Source organism: Nicotiana sylvestris, chromosome 10 (assembly GCF_000393655.2).
Source record: "Nicotiana sylvestris chromosome 10, ASM39365v2, whole genome shotgun sequence".
Taxonomy (NCBI): Eukaryota; Viridiplantae; Streptophyta; class Magnoliopsida; order Solanales; family Solanaceae; genus Nicotiana; species Nicotiana sylvestris.
Genome location: NC_091066.1, coordinates 93,551,308 through 93,576,537, shown reverse-complemented (window position 1 = coordinate 93,576,537; position 25,230 = coordinate 93,551,308). Strand labels below are relative to the sequence as shown.

The 25,230-nt window shown below is 35.6% G+C and overlaps 1 long non-coding RNA gene across 1 annotated transcript in view; it reads right to left on the bottom strand.

The window, feature by feature from the left end:
* Positions 1–3,560: 3,560 nt before the first annotated feature.
* The window catches only part of LOC138880503 (uncharacterized), a 170,021-nt gene continuing 148,351 nt past the window's right edge, over positions 3,561–25,230 (bottom strand). Inside the window, exon 3 of the long non-coding RNA XR_011403207.1 lies at positions 3,561–3,840. This is a non-coding gene — a long non-coding RNA (uncharacterized lncRNA). The remainder of the gene's footprint in view (positions 3,841–25,230) is intronic.

The window sequence follows — 25,230 nt, the reverse complement described above, 5'->3', positions numbered from 1 at the left end:
TTGAGATTCTAAATTGAGGATTTGAGGGATCATTTGAACTCCGATTTTTACATTCTTGTTATGTATGAACTCGTGGAAAGATGAGGAATCTAAATATGTAAAAATTTCTGAATTTCGAGAAGTGGGCCCGGGGCTCGGGTTTTGGTAATTTCGGAATTTGTGCCCGAATTTGATTGTTTTCTCTTGGGCTTTGTTCCCTTAGCATATTGTGATATATTCTCTCTATTTTTGGTTAGATACGACGCGCGTGGAGGCCGGGTTGAGGGGCAAAGGCGTTGCGGGCTAGAGATCTCACCGGTTCGAGGTGAGTAAATGATATCCTGAGGGTTTAAAACCCCGAATTTGCACATTATAGTGCTGTATTGAGGTGACTTGCACGCCGGATATGAGAGTGGGGTAGAGCACCGTTGGGGATTGTGACTTGGTCCGTCTGGTTGTTGATTTTACTGCATATTTGACTGAAATTACTTGTTATCATCATAATTTGGGCTGATTGCCATGTTTGGGGCCTTGTGCCAACTTGTAGAATCCTTCGGGGATTGATATTACTGTTTTAGCATAATTTGCATATCATACGGTCTCATACCAAGGTTTTGAATACTGTTTTGCAAACTCAGCCATATTTCTAAGTTTTGAAACTCAAATGATATTTTAAGTGTTATTTCGGGCTGAAGACTACTGTTTTATAAATGCCCATGGGGCTTATGAAGATTTTTGAATTGTGCATGGATCAGGCTGCGCGCCGCAGCAGTGTATATTTATTGGATCGGGCTGCGCGCCACAGCAATGTATATATATTAGATCGGGCTGCGCGCCGCAGCAGTGTATATATATTGGATCGGACTGCACCCTGCAGTAACATTGCGCTTGGACTGTAGGAGCCCATCCGGAGTCTGTACACGCCCCTAGTGAGCGCCATCGACGTTAAATGGATCGGATTGCACGCCGCAGTGGGTACCGAAGTGTACCGTCATATGCATTGCATTGCATTCATACATTTGTGCACTATTTGTTATTTATGTCATTTCTTGAGATATTTATTTGTTGTTCTGAGATTGTCTGATCACTTTCAAAGTGGATAAGTTTGAGACAGTAGTAACAGTGACACTGTATAATGTATATGTGTAACGACCCGAACGGTCGTTTTAAGCTCTAGCGCGTCGTTCAGCAGTTGGAAGTCATGAACAACTTCATTTTAGGTATATTGACTTGTACGTATGGTCAGAATTGAATTTCAAGAAATTCGTAGTCAAATTGGAAAGAAACTTTTCATTGCGGCAACCTTAAGTTGAAGAAAATGGCTAAGATCGGAATTTTGAGTAAACGACCTCGGAATTGGGATCTGAAAGTTCTAGCATGTTTGAATGATGATTTCGGACTTGGGCGTATGTCCGGATTTGGTTTTGGATAACCCGTGAGCATTCCGGCGTATATTGTGGAAGTTAGTATTTTAGAAGAATTTCATAAACTTGGGTTGGAAGGCATTTCAGAGTTATAGATGTCCGTTTGGGATTCCGAGTCTGGGAATAGCTCTGTATGGTGATTCTGGAGTTGGGAGCGCGATCGGAAGTGAATTCGGATGTCCGGAGGTCATTTTGAAGTCATTTGGCTAAATATAGGAATTTGAAGGTTTTTGAGAAAATTCGACCGGAAGTGAAAATTTTGATATCGGGGTCAGAATGCGATTCTGAAAGTTGGTGCAAGTCCGTAATATCGAATGTGACTTGTGTGCAAAATTTGAAGTCATTCGGACTAGTTTTGGTAAGGTTTGAGACACTTAGTCTCTCTTAAGGAAGCATAAGTTGGAAAAGTCAACCGGATATTGACTTATGTGTTAGAGGGCTCGAAATGCAAATTTTATGGTTCGGATAGCTTCGTTAGGTGATTTGGGACTTAGGAGTGTGTCCGGAATATTTTTGTGATGACCGGGGTAGAATTAAGCTTGAATTGGCAAAATTAGTATTTTGGCGAATTCCGGTTGATAGGTGAAGATTTAGATCTGGGAGTTGGAATGGAATTCCGAGAGTTGTTGTAGCTTTGTTATGTCATTTGTGATGTGTGTGCAAAATTTCAGGTTATTCGGACATTGTTTGGTCGGGTTTTTGATCGAAAGTGTATTTTCTGAAGTTTTTGGAAACTTAGGCTTGAATTCGATGAGTTTTGGATAATTTGATATTGTTTGAGGTGTTTTGATGATTGGAGCAGGTTTTAATGATGTTATGAATTATGTGGGCATGATTGGTTGAGGTCCCACTGGCCTCGGGTGTGTTTCGGATGCCCAACGGGTCATTTTTGGTAGATTTTTGTCGTTTTGAGCATAAATATAATGATCTAAAGGTTCATTTGTAGTTCTAGAGATCCAAATTTGATTTCGAGACTTCCAGAATTTAAATCATGAATTATAGGACTGATCTGGAAATTTTGGTTTAATTTCATCAAGTCGCGATTGAGTTTTTGATGTGAAATGTGAGTTAATTGTTTAACGAGCAAAATGGGTATTGAACTGGTCAAACGAGCTCCGAATTGAGTTTCGATAGAAGGGTTGTGTTCATATTATTATTTGTGACTCATAGGAACAAGAATCGTCTAATTACGAGTTTGTATGATGGAGTTAGAGCTATTTTAGTAAAAAAAATGGTTTTGCTGCAAATTTCCTAAAAAGCTGCTGTATTTTTTGTAGCAGTGAACAGTAACCGTGCGGGTGAACAGTGACCAGTACTTCCAAAATATTAACATTTCATCAGCGAACCCAACCCATTTTTCCACCATTTTTGAGCAACCTTGAGAGCTTTTGGACGGGAATTGAAGGGGTTTTGACGGGAAGTGATTGAAGGTAAGTCCTATGAACTAAATACATGATTATATTGTGCAATCATCCTTGAAATTCATGAAAATATAGCCAAATTGTAAGAAAATAGGGCTTAAAATTGAAATTCTAAATTTGGGATTTGAGGGGTCAAATGGACTCTGATTCTTGTGAATTTGGTATGTATAGACTCGTGGCGATATAAGGAACATTTTGATGTAAAAATTTCTATTGGGTATTGTCCCTTTAGCATATTGCGACATATTCGTTGGGCAGATTCGACGCACGTGGAGGCCAATTCGAGGGGCAAAGGTGTCGCGAGCTAAAGAAGTAGCCGGTTCGAGGTGAGTAATTGATGCAACTGTTGTTCTGAGGGTTTGAAACCCCGGATTTTCACATAGTAACGCTATATTGAGGCGTGACACACATCCCATGGCAAGTGCAGGGTGGTATATGATTGAGGATTGTGACTTGGTCCATCCCGAGTGATAATTATAGTATATTGGCGACTGATTCGCACATTGTATTGATACTTATAATATGTTGGCGACTGATACACACATGTATTGATGACATTTGGGCTCAATGCCACGTTTGGGGGCCTTGTGCCGACTTGTAGAGTCCTTAGTGGATTAATATCATTTAATTTCAGTCCAAGGTTTTTGTCACGACCCAAATCCCGGTCGTGATGGCGCCCAACACACTACTAGGCAAGTCCGACCATTATTCAACACTTAACCCAATATATCAAAAATAGCGGAAAGAAATATCAATTAAACAAGATTAAAGTACTGAAGAATTTAACAAAATACACAATATAATCTCACTGGGACCCGGTGTCACGAATTTGAGCCTCTAGAATACAGAATATCATCCTAATACATGGTATATCCAAAGTCTGATAATGCGGAAATAAAGAGATAGGATAGGAGGGAGAAGATCAATGGCTGCGAACGCCGTGCAGCTACCTCGATACTCCCAGAAGCTGGATCTGCTGATCAACTGGATCTACTGAGCCTGAGACTGCCTTGGATCTGCACACAAGGTGCAGGGAGTAAAGTGAGTACTCCGACCCAGTGAGTAATAAAAATAACTACAGTTCGAAGATAAGAAAATCCAGTAAATACACAAAGTAAGCTAAAATCCAAATATACATCAACATATGGAGCTGAGCAGCTAAACAACAGTATAAATAGAAATCCATGAATGCAATGCAATGTATATGATGGTACATTCCAGTACCCACTGCGGCATGCAGCCCGAGCCATCCATATTTATTTATCATCGACGGCGCTCACTGGGGGTGTGTACAGACTCCGGAGGGGCTCCTACAGCCCAAACGCAATATCTTGGTCAGTCATTGTTACCTGACCGGTCAGCCATTGTTACCTGACCAATTTATATCATACAGTGTCATTGTTACCACTGTTCAAGTATATCATCCAGTGTCATTGTTACCACTATTTCAAGTATATCACACAGTGTCATTGTTACCACTGTTTCAAGTATATCACACAGTGTCATTGTTACCACTGTTTCAAGTATATCACACAGTGTCATTGTTACCACTGTTTCAAGTCACTTTATAATCAGTCCAGAAAATAATATAATAAGCCCCTTGGGCATTTACAAAACAGAAGTTCCCAGCCCGGAATACATTTAAAAATATCATTTAAGTTTTCAACACTTAGAATTATGGCTGAGTTTGCAAAACAGCATTTAAAACCTTGGACTGAAATTAAATGATATGCAAATCATGCTAAGCAGTAATATCAATCCTCGAAGGATTTTACAAATCAGCACAAGGCCCCAAACATGGCATCAAGCCCCGTAATATCAATGAAGTATGTGTATCAGTCACCAGTATAGTATAAACATCACACGGGATGGACCAAGTCACAATCCCCAATAGTATCCGACCCCGTACTCTCCATGGAGTGCGTGTCACACCTCAATATAGTGTTACGATGTGAAAGTCCAGGGTTTTAAACCCTCAGAACAACATTTACATCTATTACTCACCTCTAACCGGCCGTAGACTAGTCCGCAATGCCCTTTCCTCTTGAATCGACCTCTTCGCGCGTCGAATCTAGTCAAAACCACAATGAATACGTCACAATAGGCTAAGGGAATATAACCCAATTGAAAAGACTCGAAAAATGTCGAAAATCCGGAAATTAGCAAACCCGAGCCCCGGGCCCACTTCTCGAAAAATTACGAAAGTCACATCACCGGATTCATCGTCTCGCCACGAGTCCGTACATATAAAATTTACCAAAATCGGAGTTCATTTGACCCCTCAAATCACCAAATCTTATTTTCAAATCCCTAGGCCTAAATCCTCAATTTTTCTACAATTTTCATGCTCAAATCCATACATAATTGATGTACTTAACTCAAAATAGGTGGGGATAACTTACCTTCACATTGATGATGAAAATCCCCTCTTGAAGCTCCCCAAAAATCGTCCATACTTTGAAGAAATGAAGAAAAGTGAGCTAAATCCGTGTATAAAAGAATCTGTCTGTGCTTCGTCGAGTTGTACCTTGCACTTGTGTTATACAAGTTGTACATCCTATTAAAATTGTTCCTTATCGGACACTTTCGGTTTAAACACCCATAACGTCTTGTATAAATATCCAAATGACAAACGGTTTGATTATTTAGAAACTAGACTCAAAGAGCTTTATTTTGATAGGTTGTATACCACATAACTCTTTATATATCCCGAGATATGAGCTTCTAAAGTGCATCGTAAATTCTGCCGAAATTGCTCCAGCAGCCCTTTTCGATCCATCGTAACTTTCTGAGATGATATCCAAATCGCAAATGGTTTAACTTCCCTAAAACTAGAATGTATGGGCTACAACTTTTGTGTTTTGCACTTTTTCAGATTTCTTATAGATTACAAGATATAAGCTTCCAAACTGGACTACTTGCAGTAGAATTTCTGCAATTTTCTGCAATTTTTCCTAAGTCCGAAATCACTTCGAGACACCTCTGAAACATTCCCAAGCCCTCGGGGCTCCAAACCAAATATTAACACTAACTCTAAAACATCACACAAACTTTCTCGAGCGATCAAATCGCCAAAATAACATCAAAATCAATGATTTGAGCCTTAAATTCAAGAATTCTTTCAAATTTCATAAACTTTCAAATTTTCCAATTTAAGGCCGATACCCGTCAAACAACGTCCGTTTGTAACCAAACTTTACAGGAAGCGCTTAACTAACATATATGACCTGTACCGGGCGTCGGAACCAAAATACGAGCCCGATACCATTACTTTCTGATCAAATTTCATTTTTATTTTCCTTAAACATTTTCAGAAAATAATTTCACGAAAAAATTCATTTCTCGGGCCTGGGACCTCGAAATTCGATTCCGGAAACATGTTCAACTCCCATATTTTTCTATGGACCTTTTAAGACCGAAAAATCACGGGTCCGGGTCCGTTTACCAAAAATGTTGACCAAAGTCAACTTTAACAATATTAAATATCAAAATTCTTCAAATTTTTCACATAATTCATATATTTCAACACAAAAATATTCCGGACACACTCCTAAGTCCCAAATAACCTAACGAAGCTATCCAAACCATAAAATTCGCATTTCGAATCCGATATCAAAATTTCCACTTCCGGCCAAATTTTCTCAAAAACCTTCAATTTTCCCTCTTTAGCCGAACGACTCCAAAATGACCTACGGACCTCCGAATTCACTTCTGATCACGCTCCCAAATCCAGAATCACCATAAGGAGCTACTCCCAATCTCAGAATCCCAAACGGACATCAATAACACTGAAATGTATTTTAAACCAAACTGATGCAATTTCTTCTAAAATGCTATCCTCTACAATAGGCGCCAAAACTCTCCCGGGTTATCCAAAACCCGATCCGGGTATACGCCCAAGTCCAAAATCATCATACGAACCTGCTGAAACCTTCAGATCCCAATTCCGAGGTCATTTACTCAAAATTCCAATCCTAGTTCATTTCTTCAATTTTAAGCTTTCAAAATGAGAATTTCCATTTAGATTTGACTCCAAACTTCCTGAATTTTAATTCTGACCATACACACAAGTCAATATACCTAAGATGAAGCCGCTCATGGCCTCAAATTGCTGAATGACGTACCGGAGCTCAAAAACGAACGGTCAGGTCGTTATAATCTCCCCCACTTAAACATACGTTCGTCCTCGAACGTGCTGAGAACTACACTGAAGTAGTCTGAAATCACTTGTTTAACACATCATGCACCTTCCCATGCTACCACTACTCCGTTGAGCACATTAGCTCGATAATTCTGTAGATATACTTATTTATTCAAGCAAATAAGCCATTAGGCCCAATTCCAACATCCTGAATTTCCCTGCCAAGCCTGTTTCCATCATACGACCACCATATCAATCTCCACACGCTGTACCCAAACATGACTGCATAACTTTGCTGAATTCACACTTTGCATCACTTTACTCATAGAACCACAATAACATTCTTTAAACATAATAGTCGGAATTTCATGAATCTGATGCTCCCATTGCATCTCATGATCTACACAGGTCTTGCTCTAGTTTATTTTATTATTATTATTATTATTATTATTATTTTTTACACCGATACGACTGAAGAGATGTGTCGAAATTCACAACCAACTACTGAATCAACAATTCATTAGATCTACACTTCTGACAAGTTCCATTACCTTGTCCCAAACCAAAGAATGATCTTTGCTCTATAATATACTTCATATAATCAGTTTGCACTGACCCCAAATCTAGTAACCTGGTCTCACCCAGTACGAACTAATCAGGCAATAAGCTACCTCAGACATAATCAAAAATCCCACAAGACGCCACAATGTGCCAGTATGCTATCAATTCGAACGCGATACAAAAGGAAGGCGAACTCTAGAAGGAACTACTCAACTCGCACACTAACATAGACTTCCTCAGAAAACAGGGAAACAAAACACACAAAAGCAAATATGGGCACTGAACTGAACATCGCATTGTTGCGGCGTGCAACCCGATCCAAACAACATACCCATGGCGGTGTGCCACCCGATCCACATATAGAACTCACATAAGGAGATATATGTTGAGCTAAAAAGTTCATCACATCAAAACACCGGATATCGGTCATAAACACACTAAGGTGCATAATACCATTCCCAAGGAAACATATAGCTCTATAGGCTACAAACTCAAGCACAACTGAGGTATGATACATGATCTAAGTCTCAAGAGCCATCTTGCTCATATAATATCACCGCTGAGCGGAACCTCAACACAAAAGGAATTTACCAAGCCGTCTCACAACTCATACGGCGCAATATATCTTTACATAAATTAGCTGACCACGAAATAAGACTGTGACTATCCTTTCATAAAGAGCGCATTGCTGAAATAAACACAACTGGCTTGACGTAAGGCTCACTTCTACATTTAAATCTATCCACCGACCTCAAGTCGATCCTGATCGTGCCAAGCTAGGCCAATAATCTTTCACAGGTCCATAACCCAATAAACAGAGTGCCCTCCAGGCATAAATTCTCAAATGGATGATATTACCAAAATCCTCATACTTGGTTTAAATTTCTAATTAATCAAGTGACTACATGTCACACTTATACAATATTCCTGTGGGACAAGCTCCCACCATCTTCCGAAATAATTAACGGGTCTGCACATCCAAACCACCGGCTGCACTAACGCTGAAAAGCGATCAAGAATCCCTAACCAGGATGCAAAGCCTTTCTCACAGAACACCGACCTCAGGTGATACTGACGTCAATACCCATCTTACTCAAAACACTGAAACTCATATACTGCTCATCCGAGATCGTGACATTATAGTCATTAACCAAACTGCAACCTTGGTCCTTACTTCAAATTCCATACCACTCACTGCACCTCACATGCCAATATACGATAGACGCGATTTCCATCACAACTCTTGAACCGCTGATAGGCTAATACTTCATCACATAAGACCTTCCATTTAACTCACTTAAGGAGAACTATAGCAACATACAGGCGAATTCTCATAACCGTCGAATATGCCAATCTCTAAGTAGTGGTCCAAGCCGCCATAACCCTTTCCGGGATCCGCCTACTCATAACAGGCCCTAACAGAAGAATGATTCAGAATAACATCAATCACTGCGGCCGACAAACATCAATCACTGCGGCCGACAAGCCTCACATGCATAACTCGATCACGCTGAACGAACCGATCACTGACACCAGTATACCAACTCAACTATGGCTAATCAATCTACTTCCTTCCAATTTATCCTTGATTGCCTTAGAAATAATAATATCTCCCTTTAACACCTAACTTATTTCAACCAAACTCACCCCGAGTGACCTTAAATCACGAGACCATGCTGTCTCAAATACCATGACCATTTCATGTCTCTCAAATGCTACACCGCAAGTCAAAACATCATAGAACATTCTGTGCCTTTCTTCATAAGCTGCTTCAAAAGCTTGACTCTTAACCGTACTTATAGACTCAAAATCATTAGGCACCACACTTTACCTCTTGAATTAACTAGGACCGCTATTGAGAGCCACCCAGCTCTGACTTGGCCCCGAATGCAACCAACTCTACTGAATTTTATAACATATGAATACCCTCTCGATAAAGCACCTAGAGGGATCACTTCCCTCGAAGCCTGCACCTATACGAGGCATAAATCATGAATCTTCCCTCAAGTCTGAACATGAGCCAATAAGGCTAACCATAGCATGCATCCAACAATTCATTTACTCAAATTACCACTCATGGTCCTTTTCCGTAGCTGCAATAACCCACCAATACGCCAATAACCAGAATTCACGCAGGTAATAAACCGTGCAATCAGCTAATCAACAGCAAGCTCCCCAACTTGGCTCGAAGCCATAGATCACAACACATATACTCTATTGTTGTCGTAATATCATGGTGAGATTAAACTCACTCCATCATAAGCTCGTGGAAACACGAATCATCTGGAATTTTAACTCTTCTGCAATTCTTGCATTTACTCACACAACAGTTAAGCCCACTCTCTAGGCGACCAATTTTTTTTTTTTTACTAAGTCCTAAATTTTTCAAAAATTTTGGCAGAGCCTCCTTTGTAATTGGTCCTATCCACCTGCCAGAGAATCACCAAAACCATCCTAACAACACATCCACAACTTGACAAAGCATCACAATGCATATCAATTACATAAATCTAAATTGATACATGGACATGCGTTGCACCTATTTGAATCATAACACATAGAAAATACCCTTCAACCCTCCATTATTGGGCTATTCAACCAAGTAGGAACATATTCTTTCTTTAATATTTTCGACCTTCAAGGTGGTCTCCTTGACTCAACGATTTCGTCATAATACATTTACGGAAGCGATCTCAGCTCCCAGACTTATCTAACTAGGAGACACGAAAAAATATTCTTCACGCGCCCATAACTCGGGCTACTCAACAGATCACAATAAGAAACGAATCACTTAACAGTTCATCTACTATCCAGTAGGCTTCTTCGCCACTACCAAGTCGTACAAATACACCTCGCAACACTAACATACTCATCACGTGGATATCCAACCGCCATTCCGGCTAACAAGGACAATAATGAACATATGAGTTCAAAACACTTGCTCACAAAATCAGCACCTCGGTGCTCAAGCCATTGGCAAAGATTTGGCCTCAAGTCCTCCAGACTGGTCTAACTTCAAACTCACAGAGATTACACCTCGCCCCTCGATCGGGGAATCAAAGCCATCGAGACACATCTGATACTGAGCGCCCGTTGGTGCATACGATCACGCGGAAGGAATTTCAAAAGTTTCTTTTCAAGCTGAATCAAGGACGCACGATAAGAATTCAAGAATGTGAAGTTTTCCTAAAGGTTCGGCAGCCTCTCGAGGATAAGTACAGACGTCTCCGTACCGATCCGCGAGACTCTACTAAACCGGCTCATGACTCGCCAGACCAAGTAACCTAGGCTCTGATACCAACTTGTCACGACCCAAATCCCGGTCGTGATGGCACCCAGCACACTACTAGGCAAGCCCGACCATTATTCAACACTTAACCCAATTTATCAAAAATAGCGGAAAGAAATATCAATTAAGCAAGATTAAAGTACTGAAGAATTTAACAAAATACACAATATAATCTCACTGGGACCCGGTGTCACGAATTTGAGCCTCTAGAATACAGAATATCATCCTAATACATGGTATATCCAAAGTCTGATAATGCGGAAATAAAGAGATAGGATAGGAGGGAGAAGATCAATATCTTGGTCAGTCATTGTTACCTGACCGGTCAGCCATTGTTACCTGACCAATTTATATCATACAGTGCCATTGTTACCACTGTTCAAGTATATCATCCAGTGTCATTGTTACCACTATTTCAAGTATATCACACAGTGTCATTGTTACCACTGTTTCAAGTCACTTTATAATCAGTCCAGAAAATAATATAATAAGCCCCTTGGGCATTTACAAAACAGAAGTTCCCAGCCCGGAATACATTTAAAAATATCATTTAAGTTTTCAACACTTAGAATTATGGCTGAGTTTGCAAAACAACATTTAAAACCTTGGACTGAAATTAAATGATATGCAAATCATGCTAAGCAGTAATATCAATCCTCGAAGGATTTTACAAATCGGCACAAGGCCCCAAACATGGCATCAAGCCCCGTAATATCAATGAAGTATGTGTATTAATCACTAGTATAGTATAAACATCACACGAGATGGACCAAGTCACAATCCCCAATAGTATCCGACCCCGTACTCGCCATGGAGTGCGTGTCACGCCTCAATATAGCGTTACAATGTGAAAGTCCGGGGATTCAAATCCTCATAACAGCATTTATATCTATTACTCACCTCTAACCGGCCGTAGACTAGTCCGCAATGCCCTTTCCTCTTGAATCGACCTCTTCACGCATCGAATCTAGTCAAAAGCACAACGAATGCGTCACAATAGGCTAAGAGAATATAACCCAATCGAAAATACTCGAAAAATGTCGAAAATCCCGAAATTAGCAAAACCCGAGCCCCGGGCCCACTTCTTGAAAAATTACGAAAGTCACATCACCGGATTCCTCGTCTCGCCACGAGTCCATACATATAAAATTTACCAAAATCGGAGTTCATTTGACCCCTCAAATCACCAAATCTTATTTTCAAATCCCTAGGCCAAAATCCTCAATTTTTCTACAATTTTCATGCTCAAATCCATACATAATTGATGTACCTAACTCAAAATAGGTGGGGATAACTTACCTTCACATTGATGATGAAAATCCCCTCTTGAAGCTCCCCAAAAATCGTCCATCCTTTGAAGAAATGAAGAAAAGTGAGCTAAATCCGTGTATAAAAGAATCTGTCTGTGCTTCGTCGAGTTGTACCTTGCACTTGTGCTATACAGGTTGTACATCCTATTAAAATTGTTCCTTGTCGGACACCTTCTGTTTAAACACCCATAACGTCTTGTATAAATATTCAAATGACAAACGGTTTGATGATTTAGAAACTAGACTCAAAGAGATTTAATTTGATAGGTTGCACACCACATAACTCTTTATATATCCCGAGATATGAGCTTCTAAAGTGCATCGTAAATTCTGCCGAAATTGCTCCAGCAGCCCTTTTCGATCCATCGTAACTTTCTAAGATGATATCCAAATCGAAAATGGTTTAACTTTCCGAAACCTAGAATGTATGGGCTACAACTTTTGTGTTTTGCACTTTTTCTGATTTCTTATAGATTACAAGATATGAGCTTCCAAACTGGACTACTCGTAGCCGAATTTCTGCAATTTTCTGCAATTTTTCCTAAGTCCGAAATCACTCCGAGACACCTCCGAAACACTCCCGAGCCCTCGGGGCTCCAAACCAAATATGAACACTAACTCTAAAACATCACACAAACTTGCTCGAGCGATCAAATCGCCAAAATAACATCAAAATCAATGATTTGAGCCTTAAATCCAAGAATTCTTTCAAATTTCATAAACTTTTAAATTTTCCAATTTAAGGCCGAAACCCGTCAAACAACGTCCGTTTGTAACCAAACTTTACAGGAAGTGCTTAACCAACATATATGACCTTTACCGGACATCGGAACCAAAATACGAGCCCGATACCATTACTTTCTGATCAAATTTCATTTTCATTTTCCTTAAACATTTTCAGAAAACAATTTCACATAAAAATTCATTTCTCGGGCCTGGGACCTCGAAATTCGATTCCGGAAACATGTTCAACTCCCATATTTTTCTATGGACCTTTCAAGACCAAAAAATCACGGGTCCGGGTACGTTTACCAAAAATGTTGACCAAAGTCAACTTTAACAATATTAAATATCAAAATTCTTCAAATTTTTCACATAATTCATATATTTCAACACAAAAATATTCCGGACACACTCCTATGTCCCAAATAACCTAACGAAGCTATCCAAACCATAAAATTCGCATTTCGAATCCGATATCAAAATTTCCACTTCCGGCCAAATTTTCTCAAAAACCTTCAATTTTCCCTCTTTAGCCGAACGACTCCAAAATGACCTACGGACCTCCGAATTCACTTCCGATCATGCTCCCAAATCCAAAATCACCATACGGAGCTACTCCCAATCTCGGAATCCCAAACGGACATCAAACTGAAATGCTATCTTTTAAACCAAACTGATGCAATTTCTTCTAAAATGCTATCTTCCACAATAGGCGCCAAAACGCTCCCGGGTTATCCAAAACCCGATACGGGCATACGCCCAAGTCCGAAATCATCATACGAACTTGCTGAAACCTTCGGATCCCATTTCCGAGGTCATTTACTCAAAATTCCAATCCTAGTTCATTTCTTCAATTTTAAGCTTTCAAAATGAGAATTTCAATTTAGATTTGAGTCCAAACTTCCTGAATTTTAATTCTGACCATACACACAAGTAAATATACCTGAGATGAAGCCGCTCATGGCCTCAAACTACTGAATGACGCGCCGGAGCTCAAAACAACCGGTCAGGTCGTTACAGTTTTAATTACTGTTTTGCAAACTTAGCCGTAATTCTAAGTGTTGAAAACTCAAATGACATTTTAAATGTGTTTCGGGCGGGAAACTTCTATTTTGTAAATGCCCAAGGGGCTTATTATATTATTTTCTGGACTGATTATAAAGTGACTTGAAACAATGGTAACAATGACACTGTATGATATACTCGAAACAGTGGTAACAATGACACTGTATGATATACTTGAAACAGTGGTAACAATGACACTGTATGATATACTTGAAACAGTGGTAACAATGAAACTGTATGATATACTTGAAACAGTTGTAACAATGGCACTGTATTATGTAAATTGGTCAGGTAACAATGGGTTGACCGGTCAGGTAACAATGACTGACCAAGATATTGCTCTTGGGCTGTACGAGTCCCTTCGGAGTCCAATGACACTGTATGATATACTTGAAACAGTGGTAAAAATGACACTGTATGATATACTTGAAACAGTGGTAACAATGGCACTGTATGATATACTTGAAACAGTGGTAACAATGGCACTGCATGATATATACTTGAAACAGTGGTAACAATGGCACTGTATGATGTAAATTGGTCAGGTAACAATGGGCTGACCGGTCAGGTAACAATGACTGACCAAGATATTGCGCTTGGGCTGTAGGATCCCCCCCGGAGTCTGTACACACCCCCAGTGAGCACCGTCGACGATATATAAATATGGATGGCTCGGGCTGCATGCCGCAGTGGGTACTGGAATGTACCATCATATGCATTGCATTGCATTCATGTATTTGTATTTATACTGTTGTTTAGCTGCTCAGTTCCATATGTTGCTGTATATTTGGATTTTAGCTTACTTTGTGTATTTACTGGATTTTCTTATCTTCGGACTGTAGTTACTTTTATTACTCACTGGGTCGGAGTACTCACTTTATTCCCTGCACCTCGCGTGCAGCTGCAGGTATTGATCACCCGGTAGCAGGATATTAGCTCATTGAAGGTATTACTATTGTAGCTGAGCAAGGTTACCGCCAGCGTTCGCGGCACCGGACATTGTCTTTAGAATTTCAGAATTTAATTTTGTATATTATTGGCCCTGTATTTGTGTTCAGGATATCTTTAGATGCTCGTGACTTGTGACACCCCGGTCGGGTTATGTTGGGCTTTAAACACTGGTTATTATTGTCGTTAAGCTGTATTTATTTATTCATTTAAGTTTAATAATTGTTAAAGATATGATTTGGGTTAGTTGGCTGGCCTTGTCTTCACGAGAGGCGCCATCACGACCGGGTTAGAAAATTGGGTCGTGACAATATGGGTCAGGTAACAGTGGCTGACCAGCGGTAAGAATATTGCCTGAAGGGCGAGTTATGAGTTCAATTAGACATACTTACTTGTGCCCGAGAGGTTGACTTTTGTGCTAACTTGCACTACCTGTCCTGCATTTACTGGCTTAAATTGTTGGAAAAATGATATTTTCGAAAGTGATTTTAAACCGAGGCAGATATTTTCTAAGGAATTTTCCAGGACTTATTGTTTTCTCAAATGGTTGTGTTGCCCCATATTGCATGGTGGAGTGCTCTTACGTGGTTTCTTGCCTTCAGTTATTATTTACTCTTATTACCACTGAGTTGGAAGTACTCACTTTACTCCCTGCATCTCGCGTGCAGTTGCAGGTATTGTTCACTCGGTAGCGGCTTATTAGAGGATTGAAGATTTGTTATTGTAGTTGAGCCAGGTGACCGCTAGCGTCCGTGGCACCAGATCTTCTCCCTTATTTTATGTTGTTCATATTAATTTCAGACTTTTTTTCCCATTTCCCGACTTGTAGTTCTTTAGTGAATTCTGTAGTAGCTCATGACTAGTGACACCCCGATGTCGGGCTGTGACGGGATGGTTCCCAGTTGTTATCGTTGTTTTCCGCACTTTTGATTATGCTAATCATGTTTTAGCTTTATAGATGTTAAATAACTGTTAAAAGAAGCGTTTGTTTTGTTGGCTGGCCTTGTCTTCACGAGAGTCGCCATCACGATCGGGTTTGGGATTTGGGTCGTGACACATATCCTAAAATTTCAAATTTATAAACTAAAATTCCAATACATAAGCAAAAAATTCAATTCATATCCTAAATGTTCAACTCATATCCACAAAAGTTCAAGTCAAATCCTAAAATTTCAATTTATAAACTAAAATTCCATTACATAAACCAAAATTTCAATTCATATCCACAAAAGTTCAAGCCAAATACTAAAATTTCAATTTATAAACTAAAATTTCAATACATAAACCAAAATTTCAATTCATATCTTAAAGGTTCCACTCATATCCAAAAAATTTCAAGTCATATCCAAAAATTTCAATTTATAAACTACAATTCCAATACACAAACTAAAATTCCATTACATAAACCAAAATTTCAATTCATATCCACAAAAGTTCAAGTCAAATCCTAAAATTTCAATTTATAAACTAAAATTCCAATACATAAACCAAAATTTCAATTCATATCTTAAAGGTTCAACTCATATCCACAAAAGTTCAAGTTATATCCTAAAATTTCAATTTATAAACTACAATTCCAATACACAAAAAAAAATTTCAATTCATATCCTAAAGGTTCAACTCATATCCACAAAAGTTCAAGTCAAATTCTAAAATTCTAAAACTTCAATTTATAAACTAAAATTCCAAGACATAAACCAAAATTTCAATTCATATACTAAAGGTTCAACTCATATCCACAAAAATTCAAGTCAAATCCTATAATTTCAATTTAGAAACTAAAATTCCAATACATAAATTAAAATTTCAATTCATATCCTAAAGGTTCAACTTGTATCCACAAAAGTTCAAGTCAAATCCTAAAATTTCAATTTATAAACTAAAATTCCAATACATAAACCAAAATTTAAATTCATATCCTAAATGTTCAACTCATATCTACAAAAGTTCAAGTCAAATCCTAAAAATTCAATTTATCAACTAAAATTCCAATACACAAACCAAAATTTCAATTTATATCCTAAAGGTTCAACTCATATCCACAAAAGTTCAAGTCAAATACTAAAATTTCAATTTATAAACTAAAACTCCAATACATTAACCAAAAGTTCAATTCATATCCTAAAGGTTCAACTCATATCCGCAAAAGTTCAAGTCATATCCTAAAAGTTCAATTTATATACTAAAATTCCAATACCTAAACCAAAATTTCAATTCATATCCTAAAGGTTCAACTCATATCCACAAAAGTTCAAGTCAAATCCTAAAATTTCAATTTATAAACTAAACTTCCAATACATAAACCAAAATTTCAATTCATATCTTAAAGGTTCAACTCATATCCACAAAAGTTCAAGTTATATCCTAAAATTTCAATTTATAAACTACAATTCCAATACACAAAAAAAAATTTCAATTCATATCCTAAAGGTTCAACTCATATCCACAAAAGTTCAAGTCAAATTCTAAAATTCTAAAACTTCAATTTATAAACTAAAATTCCAAGACATAAACCAAAATTTCAATTCATATACTAAAGGTTCAACTCATATCCACAAAAATTCAAGTCAAATCCTATAATTTCAATTTAGAAACTAAAATTCCAATACATAAATTAAAATTTCAATTCATATCCTAAAGGTTCAACTTGTATCCACAAAAGTTCAAGTCAAATCCTAAAATTTCAATTTATAAACTAAAATTCCAATACATAAACCAAAATTTAAATTCATATCCTAAATGTTCAACTCATATCTACAAAAGTTCAAGTCAAATCTTAAAAATTCAATTTATCAACTAAAATTCCAATACACAAACCAAAATTTCAATTTATATCCTAAAGGTTCAACTCATATCCACAAAAGTTCAAGTCAAATACTAAAATTTCAATTTATAAACTAAAACTCCAATACATTAACCAAAAGTTCAATTCATATCCTAAAGGTTCAACTCATATCCACAAAAGTTCAAGTCATATCCTAAAATTTCAATTTATATACTAAAATTCCAATACATAAACCAAAATTTCAATTCATATCCTAAAGGTTCAACTCATATCCACAAAAGTTCAAATCAAATCCTAAAATTTCAATTTATAAACTAAACTTCCAATACATAAACAAAAATTTCAATTCATATCCTAAAGGTTCAACTCATATCCACAAAAGTTCAAATCAAATCCTAAAATTTCAATTTATAAACTAAAATTCCAATACATAAACCAAAATTTCAATTCATATCCTAAAGGTTCAACTCATATCCACAAAAGTTCAAGTCAAATCCTAAAATTTCAATTTATAAACTAAAATTCCAATACATAAACCAAAATTTCAATTCATATCCTAAAGGTTCAACTCATATCCACAAAAGTTCAAGTCATATCCTAAAATTTCAATTTATAAACTAAAATTCCAATACATAAACCAAAATTTCAATTCATATCCTAAAGGTTCAACTCATATCCACAAAAGTTCAAGTCAAATCCTAAAATTTCAATTTATAAACTAAAATTTCAATACATAAACCAAAATTTCAATTCATATCCTAAAGGTTCAACTCATATCCACAAAAGTTCAAGTCATATTCTAAAATTTCAATTTATAAACTAAAATCCAATACATAAACCAAAATTTCAATTCATATCCTAAAGGTTCAACTCATATCCACAAAAGTTCAAGTCAAATCCTAAAATTTCAATTTATAAACTAAAATTCCAATATATAAACCAAAATTTCAATTCATATCCTAAAGGTTCAACTCATATCCACAAAAGTTCAAGTCAAATCCTAAAATATAAATTTATCAATCAATTCTAATACACAAACCAAAATTTCAATTCATTTCCTAAAGGTTCAACTCATATCCACAAAAGTTCAAGTCAAATCCTAAAATTTCAATTTATAAACTAAATTTCCAATATATAAAGTAAAATTTCAAGTCATATCCTAAAGGTTCAACTCATATCCACAAAAGTTCAACTCAAATCCTAAAATTTCAATTTATAAACTAAAATTCCAATAAAAACCCAAAATTTCAATTCATATCTTAAAGGTTCAACTCATATCCACAAAAGTTCAAGTTATATCCTAAAATTTCAATTTATAAACTACAATTCCAATACACAAACCAAAATTTCAATTCATATCCTATAGGTTCAACTCATATCCACAAATGTTCAAGTCAAATTCTAAAATTCTAAAACTTCAATTTATAAACTAAAATTCCAAGACATAAACCAAAATTTCAATTCATATACTAATGGTTCAACTCATATCCACAAAAATTCAAGTCAAATCCTATAATTTCAATTTAGAAACTAAAATTCCAATACATAAATTAAAATTTCAATTCATATCCTAAAGGTTCAACTTGTATCCACAAAAGTTCAAGTCAAATCCTAAAATTTCAATTTATAAACTAATATTCCAATACATAAACCAAAATTTAAATTCATATCCTAAATGTTCAACTCGTATCTACAAAAGTTCAAGTCAAATCCTAAAAATTCAATTTATCAACTAAAATTCCAATACACAAACCAAAATTTCAATTTATATCCTAAAGGTTCAACTCATATCCACAAAAGTTCAAGTCAAATACTAAAATTTCAATTTATAAACTAAAACTCCAATACATTAACCAAAAGTTCAATTCATATCCTAAAGGTTCAACTTATATCCACAAAAGTTCAAGTCATATCCTAAAAGTTCAATTTTTATACTAAAATTCCAATACATAAACCAAAATTTCAATTCATATCCTAAAGGTTCAACTTATATCCGCAAAAGTTCAAGTCATATCCTAAAAGTTCAATTTATATACTAAAATTCCAATACCTAAACCAAAATTTCAATTCATATCCTAAAGGTTCAACTCATATCCACAAAAGTTCAAGTCAAATCCTAAAATTTCAATTTATAAACTAAACTTCCAATACATAAACCAAAATTTCAATTCATATCCTAAAGGTTCAACTCATATCCACAAAAGTTAAAATCAAATCCTAAAATATCAATTTATAAACTAAAATTCCAATACATAAACAAAAATTTCAATTCATATCCTAAAGGTTCAACTTATATCCACCAAAGTACAAGTCATATCCTAAAATTTCAATTTATAAACTAAAATTCCAATACATAATCCAAAATTTCAATTCATATCTTAAAGGTTCAACTCATATCCATAAATGTTCAAGTCAAATCCTAAAATTTCAATTTATAAACTAAAATTTCAATACATAAACCAAAATTTCAATTCATATCATAAAGGTTCACTCATATCCACAAAAGTTCAAGTCAAATCCAAAAATTTCAATTTATAAACTAAAATTCCAATACATAAACCAAAATTTCAATTCATATCCTAAAGGTTCAACTCGTATCCATAAAAGTTCCAGTCAAATCCTAAAATTTCAATTTATAAACTAAAATTCCAATACATAAACCAAAATTTCAATTCATATCCACAAAAGTTCAAGTCAAATCCTAAAATTTCAAATTATAAACTACAATTCCAATACACAAACCAAAATTTCAATTGATATCCTAAAGGTTCAACTCATATCCACAAAAGTTCAAGTCAAATCCTAAAATTTCAATTTATAAACTAAAATTCCAATATATAAACCAAAATTTCAATTCATATCCTAAAGGTTCAACTCATATCCACAAAAGTTCAAGTCAAATCCTAAAATTTCAATTTATCAAACAATTCTAATACACAAACCAAAATTTCAATTCATATCCTAAAGGTTCAACTCATATCCACAAAAGTTCAAGTCAAATCCTAAAATTTCAATTTATAAACTAAATTTCCAATATATAAATTAAAATTTCAAGTCATATCCTAAAGGTTCAACTCATATCCACAAAAGTTCAACTCAAATCTTAAAATTTCAATTTATAAACTAAAATTCCAATACAAAAACCAAAATTTCAATTCTTTTCTTAAAGGTTCAACTCATATTCACAAAAGTTCAAGTTATATCCTAAAATTTCAATTTATAAACTACAATTCTAATACACAAACCAAAATTTCAATTCATATCCTAAAGGTTCAACTCATATCCACAAATGTTTAAGTCAAATTCTAAAATTCTAAAACTTCAATTTATAAACTAAAATTCCAAGACATAAACCAAAATTTTAATTCATATACCAAAGGTTCAACTCATATCCACAAAAATTCAAGTCAAATCCTAAAATTTCAATTTATAAACTAAAATTCCAATACATAAACCAAAATTTCAATTCATATCCTAAAGGTTCAACTCATATCCACAAAAGTTCAAGTCAAATCCTAAAATTTCAATTTATAAACTAAAATTCCAATACATAAACCAAAATTTCAATTCATATCCTAAAGGTTCAACTCATATCCACAAAAGTTCAAGTCAAATCCTAAAATTTCAATTTATAAACTAAAATTCCAATACATAAACCAAAATTTCAATTCATATCCTAAAGGTTCAACTCATATCCACAAAAGTTCAAGTCAAATCCTAAAATTTCAATTTATAAACTAAAATTCCAATACATAAACCAAAATTTCAATTCATATCCTAAAGGTTCAACTCATATCCACAAAAGTTCAAGTCATATCCTAAAATTTCAATTTATAAACTAAAATTCCAATACATAAACCAAAATTTCAATTCATATCCTAAAGGTTCAACTCATATCCACAAAAGTTCAAGTCAAATCCTAAAATTTCAATTTATAAACTAAAATTCCAATACATAAACCAAAATTTCAATTCATATCCTAAAGGTTCAACTCATATCCACAAAAGTTCAAGTCAAATCCTAAAATTTCAATTTATAAACTAAAATTCCAATACATAAACCAAAATTTCAATTCATATCCTAAAGGTTCAACTCATATCCACAAAAGTTCAAGTCAAATCCTAAAATTTCAATTTATAAACTAAAATTCCAATACATAAACCAAAATTTCAATTCATATCCTAAAGGTTCAACTCATATCCACAAAAGTTCAAGTCAAATCCTAAAATTTCAATTTATAAACTAAAATTCCAATACATAAACAAAAATTTCAATTCATATCCTAAAGGTTCAACTTATATCCACAAAAGTACAAGTCATATCCTAAAATTTCAATTTATAAACTAAAATTCCAATACATAATCCAAAATTTCAATTCATATCTTAAAGGTTCAACTCATATCCATAAATGTTCAAGTCAAATCCTAAAATTTCAATTTATAAACTAAAATTTCAATACATAAACCAAAATTTCAATTCATATCCTAAAGGTTCACTCATATCCACAAAAGTTCAAGTCATATCCTAAAATTTCAATTTATAAACTAAAATTCCAATACATAAACCAAAATTTCAATTCATATCCTAAAGGTTCAACTCGTATCCATAAAAGTTCCAGTCAAATCCTAAAATTTCAATTTATAAACTAAAATTCCAATACATAAACCAAAATTTCAATTCATATCCACAAAAGTTCAAGTCAAATCCTAAAATTTCAAATTATAAACTACAATTCCAATACACAAACCAAAATTTCAATTGATATCCTAAAGGTTCAACTCATATCCACAAAAGTTCAAGTCAAATCCTAAAATTTCAATTTATAAACTAAAATTCCAATATATAAACCAAAATTTCAATTCATATCCTAAAGGTTCAACTCATATCCACAAAAGTTCAAGTCAAATCCTAAAATTTCAATTTATCAATCAATTCTAATACACAAACCAAAATTTCAATTCATATCCTAAAGGTTCAACTCATATCCACAAAAGTTCAAGTCAAATCTTAAAATTTCAATTTATAAACTAAATTTCCAATATATAAATTAAAATTTCAAGTCATATCCTAAAGGTTCAACTCATATCCACAAAAGTTCAACTCAAATCCTATAATTTCAATTTATAAACTAAAATTCCAATACATAAACCAAAATTTCAATTCATATCCACAAAAGTTCATGTCAAATCCTAAAATTTCAATTTATAAACTACAATTACAATACACAAACCAAAATTTCAATTCATATCCTAAAGGTTCAACTCATATCCACAAAAGTTCAAGTCAAATCCTAAAATTTCAATTTATAAACTAAAATTCCAATATATAAACCAAAATTTCAATTCATATCCTAAAGGTTCAACTCATATCCATAAAAGTTCAAGTTAAATCCTAAAATTTTAATTTATCAAATAAATTCTAATACAAAAACCAAAATTTCAATTCATATCCTAAAGGTTCAACTCATATCCACAAAAGTTCAAGTCGAATTGTGACGACCCAGCCCGTCGTCTCATGAGTTACCGCTCCGTTTTTCCCATTTTCAGCTTCCTTATGTTTCATTATCCATATCTTGTGTAATCGAGTTGATTTGAAGTGATTTTAATAAGAAATAAGACATTTAGTCTCTTTTAAGAAGGCTTAAGTTGGAGAAATCAACCGGATGTTGACTTATGTGTTAGAAGGTTCGGATGTGAGTTCCGATGGTTCAGTTAGCTTCGGGAGGTGATTTGTGACTTAGGAGGGTGATCAAACATGGTTTTGGAGGTACGATGTAGAATTAGGCTTGAATTGGCGAAGTTAGTATTTTGGCGAATTCCGGTTTATAGGTGAGATTTTGATCCAAGGGTCGGAATGGAATTCCGAGAGTTTCTGTAGTTTCGTTATGTCATTTGGACTTGTCTGCAAAATTTGAGGTCATTCGGATGTGGTTTGGTTGGGTTTTTGATCAAAAATGGAATTTGGAAGTTCTTGAGATTCATAGGCTTGAATTCGATGTGATTTGATGATATTTGGTGTTAGTCGAAGTGTTTTGATGATTGGAACGAGATTGAATAATGTTTAGGATGCGTTAGTACTTTTGGTTGAGGTCCCGGGGACCTCGGGTATGTTTCGGGTGAGTTTTGAGCGAGTACGGACACCCCGGAACTTAGAAAAATGGAGGGAGCAACAGTTGTGGCGTGGACCGTGCTCCTTTTCGCGCTGGGCGTGCTGACCAGCGCTGACCGCGTCAAAATGGCCGCGCCCGCGGTCACTGAAGACTGCAGGTTGCTGGTTCTACTTCGGAAGCTCATATCTTTTGATCCACAAGGGATGTTGAGGTGATTCAAAAACGAAAGTTGTAGCCCTTCGTGTCTAGTTTCCAGAAAGTTATGGCCAAAAATACTGAAGCCTGTCACTGCAGTCAAAAAGCTGCGCGGCCGCAGTCATTTTTGCGCGGACCCCGCTGATTTTGCGCGGACCGCGGTCATTTGTATGCGGTCAGCGGTGTCGGAATCCGAAGGGTACTATATATATACGAGGTTTTGAGTTTTATTTAATGTTTTGACCTAGAGAGCTCGGATTTTGGTGATTTTTCGAATGTTTTTCAAGGAACTCATCGGGGTAAGTGATTTTAACTCAGATTTGGCTAGAATACATGAATCTATCACTGAATTCATCATCTAATTCGTGATTTGAGATGGAATTTGGGAAGAAAAATTGTGAAACCTTTCAAAAGTGTAAAATGATGATTTGATGGACCAAATGGTATCGGAATTGGATAATTTTGGTATGGTTAGACTCGTAAGGCATGAGGATTCTAAAAATGTAAATTTTACCCGATTCCAAGACGTGGGCCCGGGGTTCGGGTTTTGCTAATTTCGAGATTCTTGATATTTTTTGATTGTTTTCGATTGGGTATTGTCCCCTTAGCATATTGTGATGTATTCTCTCTGATTTTGGTTAGATTCGACACGCGTGGAGGCCGATTGGAGGGGAAAAGGCGTCGCGAGCTAGAGATTTCACCGGTTCGAGGTGAGTAATGATTGTAAATAATGTCCTGAGGGTTTGAAACTCCGGATTGCACATCGTAGTGCTATATTGAGGCAAGATATGCGCTGGATGTTGAGCGTGGTGTCTTTTACTACTGGGTGTTGTGACTTGGTCCATCCCGATTGATGATTTTACCGAATATTTGGCTGAAATTTATTTGTTATCATCATGATTTGGGCTGATTGCCATATTTGGGCTTCGTGCCAGCTAATTGAACCCTTCAGAGATTTTTTTTATCATTGTTTCCTCATTGTTTGACTTATTACTTGAACTCAGTCCTGTTTATATATGTTGTTTTACAAACTCAGCCACATTTACTCAAACTTGAAACTTAAATGATATTTCTAAATGATGTTTTGGCTGAGAACTACTGTTTTACTAATGCCCGAGGGGCTTGTGATGAGTTTCGGACTGAGTGAGGCCGAGGGCCATATGTGAGGATATATTGAGAGACATGAGGCCGAGGGCCTGAGATACTTTATATGCTGATGTGAGGATATGCTGAGTGATGATGCCACGAGGTGGCTTGATCTAGCGCTTGGGCCGTAAGGG